Source organism: Aedes albopictus, chromosome 1, assembly GCF_035046485.1.
Source record: "Aedes albopictus strain Foshan chromosome 1, AalbF5, whole genome shotgun sequence".
Lineage (NCBI taxonomy): Eukaryota > Metazoa > Arthropoda > Insecta > Diptera > Culicidae > Aedes > Aedes albopictus.
In genome coordinates, this window is record NC_085136.1 from 187,080,822 (window position 1) to 187,094,487 (window position 13,666).

Here is a 13,666-nt window from a genome sequence, read left to right on the forward strand (position 1 = left end):
GAAAGAATGGTAGTTGATACCCTAAGGAACAACTTTGTAGAAGACCATATCATGATAAAACTTAATATAGTTGCGGTTTCAGCGGACGAAACCAGGATGAGGATATCTTCCCCCGTTTACTCTCGGTTGTTACATGCAGCACGTGTTTGTCGGTCGAAGCTTTCGCACTACATCATAGACAGCTATGTAATTCTTTATTGTCTCGATACCCATCCACGTGCGTGAGCAATTGAAATGAAGGACAACATAGCCGCCTATGATGTTGACCGCAAGTTTCGACCGACAAACACGTGCTGCATGTAACAACCGAGAGTAAACGGGGGAAGATGTCCTCATCCTGGTTTCGTCCGCTGAAACCACACCTATATTAAGTTCTATCATGATATGGTCTTCTACAAAGTTGTTCCTTAGGGTATCAACTACCATTCTTTCAATTCTGTGCTAAATCGAACTCGCTGAACCGGCGTACTGAGTGAGAGACTAAAGGTCATCCAATTTCCCATATATTTGGACTGAAATTCCCATACAAACCTTCAACTCATTTGCGCCTTCTCAGTTTTAAACCGATTGAGCTGAATCTTTCACAGAATGATCTTCTCATCCAAAGGCACGATTCTAAAGGGTGCCCCGTGGAATTTTTCGACATTTTTGTATTTGGGCCGGTCTAATATAGAAGATAAACAAGCGATTAGCTCGTTGTCATGGTCACTATAGTGGACTCAGCTTTACTGGGCGGAGCAAACTGACATTAGAAGCATCGTGTTAAGACAACCAGTATTAGGTGATTTTGCTGGGGAAAACGTGGGGGGAAAACTGGCGTCCATGGCCCACTGCACGAATTTATGCATGTCTGCTTACTCTCACAGAAAATTTGAGGTCAAATTTCGTGTGAGAGTAAGCAGGCCAGTATATATTCGTGCAGTAACCCATATTGAACTGAATTTGTTCCCGATTTTTATATCTTTCTATTCCTCCTCTGTTGGGGAAATTAAGCCACTGCGTCCAATAAGCTGAACTTTTGTGGCATACATTTATATCTTACTATTCAGTCTATGGTGCAGCTGTCAGTTGTAATCGCTCTCGTAGTGCCCCAGTGGACAAAACAGCTTTAAAATTAGGTTAAGCGGTTAAAAATAAAACAAATATATACTCATTTGGAGATTCTAAAACAAGTCTTTCTAGTTCCTGAAAGTATTACAGTACAATTCCTTGTAGAAATTCCTGGAAGTATTTCTAGCAAAACATTTAATCAATCCCTGAAGGTACTTCTGCTCTACAAGGAATCTCAACGATAAGGTAATCATTGTGTAGGCATACTGATCCTGATAACCTAAAAATTTTGATGATGATTAACCTGGGCTTGTTAGGGGAATATCTGTAAATAAAAAAAAATCGCGTTAAGTACTGTTCCTTTGAATTCCACTAAGAATTTGCATCCTTTGACAGATACGTATTTCGACCTCAACTGTAAGGTCGTCTTCAGTGTCTTGTACTTGACTAATCGAGTCAAGTACAAGACACTGAAGACGACCTTACAGTTGAGGTCGAAATACGTATCTGTCAAAGGATGCAAATTCTTAGTGGAATTCAAAGGAACAGTACTTAACGCGATTTTCTTTTATTTTCAAAAAAAATTATTTTTTAATGTATATATATATTTTTGTTCTATTTCCAGGTAAGGACTTCAACACCGACCCCTTTTGGTATAACTGCAAGTATAAATTTCCGCATATATTTTTACAAAACAAAACTTCGAGCCGTGTAGACGGAACCTTTTCAATTCAAATGAAATTTCGCCCATGTACGCGCTTCAATCCGAAAATGTTTTTCGTGTTATTAGGTTTGCAATATCCTAGATCTAGCATTTGAGTGGTGGGTATGAAAAAAAAAGAATTCTTCTTCCAAAAATTGTAACTTGAAACAATGTGTTGTACTGAAATGATGTTTTCGAAGGTATATCAAAATTGGTGAACAATGACATCACACATTGTCACTGAGCTTACATCAGAAAGAATTAACATCAATCTTTGATCTTGTACCGACTTTCGAGCCCTTTAAGCAGAATACTCTCTTCGAATGAGTGTAATCAGTTTCGTACCTTTTAACCCTCTAATGGATACCTGGGGTCCATTGGACCCCAGAGCCACTTTGAAGTTGTCGCAAAAAAGTTTGGATTGATATATCGGCCCCATTTTTACAGTACCTTTAAACTACACCGCGATGAGTTATTTGTGCAAAAATACCGATAGTTTCATGGCGTACTATGGATTATTTTGGATACCAAAGTTGAACCGGGCGATTTTGTACCCCTGGGGTCCATTGGACCCCACGGTACGAATGATTGTATCTTTTGATCGTGACTTGCTAGAATAATGCTGTCTTCGACAAAATTGTTCAATAGACCAAGGGCAACCTTATGATAAATAAATTGAATCGAATTATCTCAGTAGATGGTGCTAGTGTGTATTAAAATTACAGATTAAAATTTATATTTGGTTCGAATATTTTTATATTCTGATTTTATAGAATATTCGTGTCTTCGGCAAAAATGTTTAATACATCGAGGACTATTGGTATTGACAGTTTATCTGCAAGCTGCCGCTAATAAATACATGTCCGCCCAGCATCCTAGATACCCCGATCGACAAATGTCCTAAAAAAAGGAAACTTCTTTTGAGGTGAATGACTTGATACAATATATTAACAAACTTTTAACAATACCAATACTTCCTATTTGGTGGGTAATTTACTTCAGAATTGCCTCACCAGGTGGCGCAAATGTAGCTGCAAAGATCACACATAGATGATACTTTTGAACCATATTCCAAAAATGTATTATACTTTTGTTACGTTGATGTCTCGATCGAGAGAAAATATTCGGAGTTGATGTATTCGACGGAATTATTCATATGAATGTAAGTTTTCAATTTCAATTAACTCTGATTTGAAATTAATACAGGGAATCTTTCAATGATTCTCCAAAGGTTCCTCCAGGGCTTCATCTAGAAACTAGAAAATGCACTTGGAATCCGCATTTTTTTTCCAGAAATTCATCCCGGGATTCATTTAAGAATTTGTACCAGTAGTGCTCCCGGGATTCCTCTAAGAAATCCTTCGGGGTTCTTCCAGGAACCTCCCGCGTTCCCTACAGGAATTCCTGCTGAGATTCATCTTGGAATTTCTCCTGGGATACTTCTAAGATTTTCTCCTAACATTCCCCCAGGAATTCCATCTGGGATTGCTCTAGGAATGCCTCTCGGGATTCTTCTAGGAATTTATCCCGAGATTCTTCTAAAATATAAACTGCACATAACAATTTCATCACTCAATTATGTATCCGTAAGCCTGTCAATTCTATAGTGTCTATATATTTTAGCCCCATGCCTGCCAAAAACTTTGCCGTAGACACCATCTCTGTAAATAATAAGTATTCCGATGTACAACAGATATAAAATGTAAAAAATTGTTCATTAGCACCAGCCTATGTCAAAGTTCCGAATCAAATAAATATTTGGCCTCCCGAACAACACTAACTTTCTAAGTAATCAGAATCCTGAGATATATGAGATACAAAATGTGTATACTCACTAGCGCCCCTTCACCAATCAAACAACTTTGCCGAAGACACCAACTTTATAAGTAATCAGGATCTTGCGATATATGAGATGTTATTTTATCAATGATATGTCTGTTTATCTGTGATGTCTCTTTGGGTTCATTCAAATAATACGTAACGCAAAATTTGACAATTTCAGAACTCCTTACTACTCCACGTAACAACTTTTGTGTGGTAAATTATGTTTTTTTTTTATAAAGCGTAACACAGCGCTAGACACTCTCGCTACCCTTAGCGTTACGTAATATTTGAACGAACCCTTTTGAGCTGCCGGACATTTATGTCTACCCATTTACAGAAGTGTGATTTATTCTTTTGTTATGTGCGTCTTGTCCGCTTGCTTTGGTACGTTACATCCCATTGATTCGGGGCGTTTTGGAATGCTCTCTAGCGCCAACTATCGGATATTTCCTAAAATAAATTGTTCATCACTAGATAGGCCTTGACTTACCGAACATCTTTGCTGAAAACATCAACCTTTTAAAAAGTAAGGATCACGAGATACGCGAGAATATATGTTGGGGTCCAATGGACCCCAGGGTCCCAAAACGGACCTTTTTTTAAGGTATCCTTTTGAGGGTTAATTTCGCCCTATTTTGCTTATCCTTTGACAGATACGCGTGTTTCGACTACCACTTGTAATCTTCCTCATAGAACTTGTAATCATTCCTCCAGTGGATAACTGACACTGAGGAAGATAACAAGTGGTAGTTGAAATACGCGTATCTGTCAAAGGATAAGCAAAATAGGGCGGAATTTACTCATACGAAATAAATCTTTGGTTTGGATTGGAAGGAAAACCAAAAATTTGTGTCCACCCAACTTTTGCACGAGAGTATTAATTTTGGTTCGCAATAGACTTACAAAGTTATCTCCGAACTAAGTAAAAAGGCGACAATGAATACGAATGCATTTAATTGTGCTGTCGTTACACAATTTCCAGCCCGCAAAAGTTCGTTCGCCTCAGATCCAACATCCTGTTTAGGCCATTCTGTTTCCTGTTTAGATAGGAGAATTTCTGCTGTGAGGCTCTCTGCAATGAAAATTTCTGAGGATTCCGATAATAATTTTCAATCATAAAATATATTTACTTATCTACTTTGTAATTGCCTATTTTTATGAGCAAACAATTGAGTTTATGACTTATCGCCGGCATTTATGATATCAAATAATAATGCGATAGAGATGTTTACTACCTGATTAGTTGATATGGTTGTAAAACGGTCGCAGTGTCCTGCGCGTGGTAAAGTGTACATTGACCTGAAGAAATACTCTTGTTCTACCACTGTGGGTACATTCATAATCAGAAAACACTTTCAATCCATTTATGGGTATAAACATGTTGAACCACAATGCTTTCACCATGCAGGAAACCACAAACTAAATGAAATCTCTACCATGCCCATTGCCGTCGGGTTGTGGGTCTCGAATTGTGATTAATGTTAACGTTCTTTCTATATTTCTATTAAAAATCCTCGAGGATGTCTTGGCGTACAATCAACTTGCCCTAGCCATATGCATTGCGGGGCTTCCACTCTTGACTATCCGTCATAAAATGTTCACGCCATTAAATAGCAATTCGCACTTTGGCACAACCCTGCCATGGCACCTGCCACTTGGAAGAGAGGCACCATACATATCATCTGGTCGTAAGAGAATGGAGTTAACAGTCACACAGCAGTGTTATCTCAACGTTGCTCTGGGCAAATGCTGTCAGCCGGTGTAATTTAAATGACCCATCGCATCGCTGCACTTTTGCGCTAACGAGTGCCTCAACCCTAGAATAGAATTAAACACATGTCGTGGCGTTTGCAGTCAGAATTTAATTAAGTATCCAGAAGCACGTAAGCTAGAAGGTACAAGCAGTCAGTCGGGTCAGAACTAGATTCATTGAATTGAGACATTCTGCACAGGAAGGCCCATGGGACCTTAAGGAACAATGCCCTCTAATTCATTGAGCTATGTGTTGTTCGGATTCTATCAATGTGTGAGATCTATATGTCCCACGGTAGTTAGAAAAATCTTTGAAAGACATATTAGAATTTAGATTACACTTTCAAGTGATGATGCAATAGGACCATTCAAATGTGCGAGTTTGCTTAAGGCGAAACTGGAAGCATTTTTTTATTATTTGGTTTTGTGTTTTTTATTCAATAACGGAGCAATATTTTAGAAACCGGTTTTCATACACTTGTAGAGGCAGAATCAATGAATCTCCTGATTTTTTTCGTAGTGGAATAGTAGTTTACGCAACAAGGTGCAGAAGGACGATTTTTACAGAACGAGTCGTACATTTATCCAACGAGGCTTGCCGAGTTGGATAATTACGACGAGTGCTGGAAAAATCGAGTTCTGCACCGAGTTGCGTACAACGTTTTTTGCAATTTCATAAATTACCCTTGAGGATGGTTTTTAACAAAACTTTTTCATCAAGCTGCACACTGATGTTCATAGCCATGTTTAAGAAAATCTGAACATAACAGGTTATACTGTGCAGTTGTCACAATTTTTCAAAACTGCGTCCAGAAAGCATCAAGAAGTTGACCAAAACAGAAAACAGTGCTGTAATGGTTCATTACGCAACGCAAATCAGTGCTGTAATGAACCATTACAGCACTGTTAATTTGGTGTGGGAAAGTAGGCCTTTTCCTGTCAGATTTGCGTGAGGTAAAACAGCCTATTACGATGAGAAATTGCAAAAAATATGTTTCATTGTTGCAAAAACCATTTTTTTTTGAAATTTTGTTTTAAAATTGTTTTATAAAATCGAAAAACCTTGATCCTTTCTCTACATGTGTACTTTATAATAAAGACTAATCAATCAATGATGAAACATTTCAATAATCAGATAATCATGGCTCACGCAGTTATTAAGTCTGTTTTGTGAATCCCCTAAATATAAAATCGAAAACCAAAAAATGAGGAAATGCTTCCAGTTTCGCCTTAACCTTCAAGTGATCGTGCTGTTGTATTTTACAACACACCTCGCTTTTTGTACTCAGCATTAGCGTGGTGCTGATGGTGGTGGTCAAACGCGCGAATGGCGGAAGGTTAAGTCTGATTTAGTCAAAATTGAGAATTCAGGCGGAAATAGTCCGAATTCATGTGACTTATTGAACAATAAAAACAGAGGAACAGTTGACTCAGTTGCAAGATTCTTCACGAACACAGGAAACAATTAATAGGTACTGGTCCAGAACATTAATACATTCAGGTTCTTGAGAGCAGCCACTATGTCATACATATACATACATTAAAGGGTGAGTCGATAATTATTGTGCCATTTTCAAACTAACGTAACTTTTTTCCTACTTCACCAATATCAACCAAATTTTGCACAGTTTCTCCTTATAGTCTATTGTTTACATATAATGAATTGAGCAATTATCAGTGAGATTCCAGTCGATATAGAATTAATTTAGTTAACAGTTCTAAAAAAGTTGCTGTACAATCACATGCTAAAATCAAAAATCATGGTATCGCGCCTTGGAACAATTAATGATTATACATTATCGGATCATCTTAATGTTCGTCAATAGGTTTCAGGAATGGTTGTCAGTGAAACATATGCCTGGAGCCGGGTGAAAACCAGGCACGATGCGCATAAACAAACCTAAGAGCTTTAATTATTTGTTTCAAGTGGAGCCTGAACATGTCCACATGGACTTAACTTCTTTTCTCGATCAGCCTAGATAGCTGTGTAGTGTCGGTAGCGATTGTCTCAATTGGCTAAGAATAACACTACGGACCGCCTGTTCCGGTGGTAAGAATCCACCAACAGGTGACCCCTAATTCATGGTGTGATGCGGCTTCATGCTTACCGTGCCTAGGAATGAATGGCTAGGGGGTCTAATAAAAACCTAACCGCTAACGGAGCCTGTGGAGTACCAGGGCGCCTCCACAGTATGTAGCCCTTACTGCGCTAACCGGAGCAATGGTGCAGTGGACCTTGTGTTTCTCCGAGACAATCAGCTGCCCTTCTTTAGTCTCACTTGAGGCTAAATAAGGGCGGGATTATGAAGATGTTGTTAATTAGTTTAAATTTTCACCTATATGGTTTCGCATTATGCGATTTACACAGTGTATTCTGTGTATCCTCGCCTTTGGCGTTTTCCAATCGATACCGATTTGGTTTTATTGTTGCTGTTCTTTGTTGTGCTGTTGTTGCGAAGAGTTTAATCTTACCTAGTTTGGGTAGTGGCTACGGTTAGGATAGCTCAGATCAATCTTCAGCACAAAAGAACATCAACAATCAATCTTTGCAGACTTATGCAAAATGGTACAGCCCAAGTGGCCTTGGTACAAGAACCTTACTTTCGTAAGGGAAATTTCTATCTAGGAAACCTTGTGAACCCGGTGTCTGCCACTTTCAGTAAACATGAAATGGCAAACTCGCGTGTCATGCCTCGAGCCTGTGTGCTTGTCAACAACGCAATAGTTGCTACACTCATCTCTGAACTAACCACCAGAGATGTATGTGCTATCACAATTGATGTTTCTGTTGGAAACCTCAACAGGAAATACGTCTATTGTTCTGTGTATTTACCGCATGATGAACCATCCCCTACGGATGCTTTCAAACAAGTCATCGCATACTGCACTTCAAAAGGCCTTCCGCTAATTGTTGGCAGTGATGCTAATGCTCACCATATCATCTGGGGCAGCTCAGACATTAACTTGAGAGGCTCCAGTTTGATGGAGTACTTAAGTAGTACAGATCTTGCATTACTTAACATAGGCAACCGCCCAACCTTCATGGTATCTGCTAGAGAGGAAGTGTTAGATATAACACTTAGCTCTAGCAGAATTAGTCACGAGCTGACCAATTGGCATGTGTCAGATGAAGAATCTTTATCTGACCATCGCTATATATTTTTTGAACATTTAAATGTTACTTCGCAAACATTGCGTTTCAGGAATCCTCGGTCAACAAACTGGGATCTTTATACTGATTTGATTGCAGCCAAATTTCATGGATATTCACCATCCATTGACACTCCAAGTGATTTAGATGATGCCGTTGATACTACAACGACCTTCATCATGGAAGCTTTTGAAGAAGCATGCCCTCTACGGCCTGTGAAGATCACAAGAGGAACCCCTTGGTGGAACTCTGATCTGGCGAAACTCAGGAAACAATGTAGAAAGAGTTGGAACAGACGACGTTCGGCTGGTTCGGAGACTTTCAGGTCGGCTCGGCTCTACAGGAAAGCTCTCCGGTCTGCTGAACGATCCGGCTGGAAAAACCTTTGTACAAATGTTTCCAGCTTGAGTGAAGTCAGTCGGTTAAACAAAATCCTTGCGAAATCTAAGGATTTCCGGGTGAACGAACTTCGTTTGCCAAATGGCGATCTGACTTCCTCTGATGAGGAAGTTCTGGAATGCTTATTCAGCACACACTTCCCTGGATGTGTGGATATTACATCTTCGGATAAACCTGATGTCTTTTCTTGTAGTTATGATTCTTTAGCTTCGGCTCGGAGTATTGTAACTATAGAATCGATTGAGTGGGCTCTTAATAGCTTTGCTCCTTTCAAATCTCCTGGGGCAGATGGGATTTATCCTATTTTGCTTCAGAAGGGATTTGATTATTTCAAACATGTTTTGAAAAAACTACTTGTTTGCAGTTTTGCTACAGGGTATATTCCCAAATCCTGGAGGGATATTACTGTAAAGTTTATTCCGAAAGTGGGTCGTGCGTCGTATGAAGAAGCAAAGAGTTTCAGACCTATCAGTTTGACCTCTTTTCTTCTGAAATGCTTAGAACGCATTGTGGATCATCACATCCGTGATGTTCATCTGGCCAACGTGCCTCTTCATGTGAACCAACATGCCTACCAATCTGGTAAGTCCACTGTGACTCTTTTACACAAGGTTGTTTACGATATCGAGAAAGCATTCGCTCAAAAGCAATCTTGTTTGGGTGTTTTCTTAGATATCGAGGGTGCCTTTGACAACGTGCCTTTCGATGCCATATTGGAAGCCGCACGGAGTCATGGTATATCTCCAATGATTTCCAATTGGATTCACCAAATGCTCAAAAACCGATATCTCTTCTCGACATTGCGTCTAGCAGGGATTAGGAAATTGAGTGTTTGTGGATGCCCCCAAGGGGGAGTCTTATCACCGCTTTTGTGGAATCTCGTAGCAGATACGCTATTGAGGCAACTCAATAATAGCGGTTTTCCTACTTATGGTTTTGCCGACGACTACCTAACATTGTTAGTTGGTATGTGCATCAGCACTCTTTTCGACCTGATGCAAAACGCCCTTCAGGTAGTTGAGGGTTGGTGTCGCCAATATGGCCTTTCGGTTAATCCGAGTAAAACATCTATTGTTCTTTTCACGGAAAGGCGAAACCGTAACGGCGTTCGACCTTTGCGTCTCTTTGATTCTGAAATCGATGTGACTGAACAGGTAAAGTACGTTGGAGTCATTCTTGATTCCAAGCTTTCCTGGACACCTCACATTGAGTTCAGAATCAAGAAAGCTTGTATGGCCTTCGGGCAATGCCGGCGTACTTTTGTTACAACTTGGGGTCTAAAACCCAAGTATATCAAATGGATTTACACAACTGTGGTTCGGCCAATATTGGCTTATGGATGTCTTGTGTGGTGGCATAAGGGCGAAGTGAGAACGGTCCAATCAAAATTAGGCCATCTCCAAAGGATGTGCTTAATGGCGATGTCTGGAGCGTTCTCTTCAACTCCCACGGCAGCGCTCGAAGTTCTCTTTGACGTTGCCCCACTACACATTCATCTCAAACAAGAAGCACTTTCTTGCACTTATCGCCTATGGGTACTCGGTCTACTAGAGGAAACTCCTGTGAACCGCACATCAACACACACCTCGTTGTTTTCACTTTTGGTGAATTGGGACAAAATTGTTCTTGCTCCAAGTGATCTTACAATTGCTTGTAATTTTTCGTATAGGACATTTTCCACGAAATTCCCTTCCCGGGAAGAGTGGACATCCGGATATTTGGAAAGAAGTATTTCAGACGGCATCGTATGTTACACTGATGGCTCCCTTCTCGAAGGTCGAGCAAGTGCTGGTGTTTATTCTCGTGAGCTAAGGCTGTATCAGTCTTACTCACTTGGTAGACACTGCACCGTTTTTCAGGCCGAAATCTTTGCTCTTATGTGCGGAGTGCAATCAGCACTTCAGCAGCACGTAATGGGCAAAGTAATATACTTCTGTTCAGATAGCCAGGCTGCTATTAAAGCACTTGCTTCGGCCAACTCCAGGTCGAAGATAGTTATCGCTTGTCGAACTCAAATCGAGGAGCTGAATTCAGCAAACGCTGTTCACCTTCTATGGGTACCTGGTCATTCTTCCATCGCTGGAAATGAATTGGCTGATGAGTTAGCTCGCTCTGGAGCATCACATGACTTCATTGGCCCTGAGCCAGCTATTCCGATATCGAAGTGTTGGATTAAGCTTCAGATTCACACCTGGGCTGTCACTCAACACAGACAATATTGGAATAGTTTGGAGTCATGTCGTCAAACCAAATTGTATAGTGCTGAGCCATCTCTACGGGTGGCGAAGTATCTAACTAATCTGTCTAAGCAGAATTGCAGCATGCTGGTCAAAGCATTGACTGGCCACTGTCGACTCAGCTATCACATGGCGAATATTCAGCAAGCTGATTCATTTGCCTGTGATAGCTGTGAATCCGATTATGGAACTTCGTATCATTTGATATGTAACTGTCCAGTTTTCGCGCAACTGCGTTTCCGAGTATTCGGTAAACACTTATTAAGTGAAACTGACTTCAGAAACCTGAATCTTCAGGATATTCTGTTGTTCTTAACCCGCTGTGGTAAAGAGCTATAGGCTCTCTTTCGCTTTATGCGTTATTACAGTGCCCTTTTCAGGGCGCTGTTTGAACCCATTGTGGTACGCTTGTGCGTTAGTACCCTCTTCTAGGGTATTTTTCCTATTTCCCTACCTGTCCCTATCCCCATCCAAATCCTTTTTCCTTCCTTTTCCCTCAGGTAGATGATGAAATAGGCTGTTATTTTGGCGATGGCACAAATGTCCCAAATGGAGGATAACGTGCCTCTGGAGCCGGCCTTCTGATACCTGATACCAATAGGTTTCAGGAATGGTTGTCAGTGAAACATATGCCTGGAGCCGGGTGAAAACCAGGCACGATGCGCATAAACAAACCTAAGAGCTTTAATTATTTGTTTCAAGTGGAGCCTGAACATGTCCACATGGAGGGCGTTAATTGAAAATGTCTTAAATTTCATTAAAACGCATCCCAAATTTGAACCTATACCAAAAAGTTGAAATACATACATATACTAAACTACTGTAAAAATTTTGTTTCATTTCCTTAACTGTAGACAATTTGCGAATCAGTTGAAGGTAGGGTTGCACAATAATTAACGACTCACCCTTTACATACATTTATTTGTTCAACATCATTAAGACAAGACATAAGGGGCTGTTCATAAACCACGTAGACCTAAATTTGGCCATCTCAGACCCCCCTCCCCCCTCGTAGACTTTCGTCCATACAATAAAATTGAAATTTGTATGGAGCGTAGACTTTGGCCAGAGCAACCCCCCCCCCTCCCCCCAAAAAGTCTACGTGGTTAATGAATGCTCCCTAATCAACAATAGTACGCCACAATACTCGGTTTGTGGCTGCCGCTCTCCATCCACGGTCGCGCCCAATGCTCGCCAGGTCGCGCACCACCTGGTTCGCCCATCGTGCTCTCTGCGCTCCACGCCTTCTTGTGCCAACCGGATCAGTTGCAAACACCAGCTTTGCAGGGTTGTTGTCCGGCATTCTTGCAACATGCCTTGCCCACCGTATCCTTCCGGCTTTGGCAGCCTTCTGGATGCTGGGTTCGCCGTGAAGTGCAGCGAGCTCGTGGTTTCTCCTTCTCCGCCACACACCGTTCTCCTGCACACCGCCGAAGATCATCCTTAGCACGCGTCGCTCGAAAACTCCGAGTGCTTGCAGGTCCTCCTCGAGCATGGTCCATGTTTCGTGCCCGTAGAGGACCACCGGTGTTATTAGCGTTTTGTACATGGTGCATGTGGTGCGTGTGTAAATCTTTTTCGACCGCAGTTTATTGTGGAGCCCAGGGATGGCAAAAATACTTTTTTCTCTTTTCCGTTCATCGATACTGGCGGTAAAATAAAAACAAAACAACGGTAGCACCAATACCATCATACGCCGCGCCGACGGCAGTCAAGCAGACGCTTGATGGTTTTCACTTCCCCACGAAAATATTTATGAGCAGTCATGCTGAGGCGGGTGATTGCGAAAAATGTCAAATATTTTCAACTGCTAATAACTCACTTGTTTTAATAAATAATTTAAACGCAGAAAAATGCGAAAACGGGAGAGACAGAAATTTCTGTCGTCGTTGTGCTCGAGTACTGGCGCTCTCGCGCTTGAAAACCGTTTCGAGGAAGAAGGCTGCAGCAAAAAAAATGTTATGACATTTATTTTTCGAACAGTTTGAGTTAGGCTGGGCATGTGATGTTCGTGTGGAAAAATGTCAAATGTACAGCCGGTAACCGTTTTTTCCAGTACATTTCTCATCCCTGGTGGAGCCCGTAGTAGGCCCGACTTCCGCTGATGATGCGCCTCCGAATTTCATGGCTCACGTTGTTGTCAGCCGTTAGTAAGGATCTGAGGTAGACGAATTCCTCCACCACCTCGAAAGTATCCCCGTCTATCGTAACACTACTACCCAGACGGATCCGGTCGTGTTCGGTTCCGCCTACCAGCATGTATTTTGTTTTTGAGGCATTCACCACTCCGACCTTTGCTGCTTCGCGTTTCAGGCGGGTGTACAGCTCTGCCATCGTTCCAAATGTTCTGTCAATAATGTCCATGTCGTCCGCAAAGCACACAAATTGTCCGGATTTTGTGAAAATCGTTCCCCGGCTGTTGAGCCCGGCTCGTCGCATCACACCTTTCAGAGCGATGTTGAAGAGTAGGCCCGGTGAGATTTGAATGAACTGGATAGTTCACCCGAAACCCTTACGCAGTTTTGCACACCGTCCAGTGGCGTAGCCAGA

The 13,666-nt window shown here is 41.3% G+C and overlaps 1 protein-coding gene across 3 annotated transcripts in view; it reads left to right on the plus strand.

Annotated features, from left to right (window-relative positions):
- The window catches only part of LOC109419486 (uncharacterized), a 361,628-nt gene that overhangs the window by 278,720 nt on the left and 69,242 nt on the right, over positions 1-13,666 (plus strand). The window contains exon 3 of one of the 3 annotated variants that reach the window (XR_009996329.1): positions 1,676-3,534. The exons of the other annotated variants lie outside the window; for them this stretch is intronic. The gene's annotated coding sequence lies outside the window, so the exon portion shown is untranslated. Of the gene's footprint in view, positions 1-1,675; positions 3,535-13,666 lie in introns of those variants that run through there. 3 annotated transcript variants of the gene reach the window in all.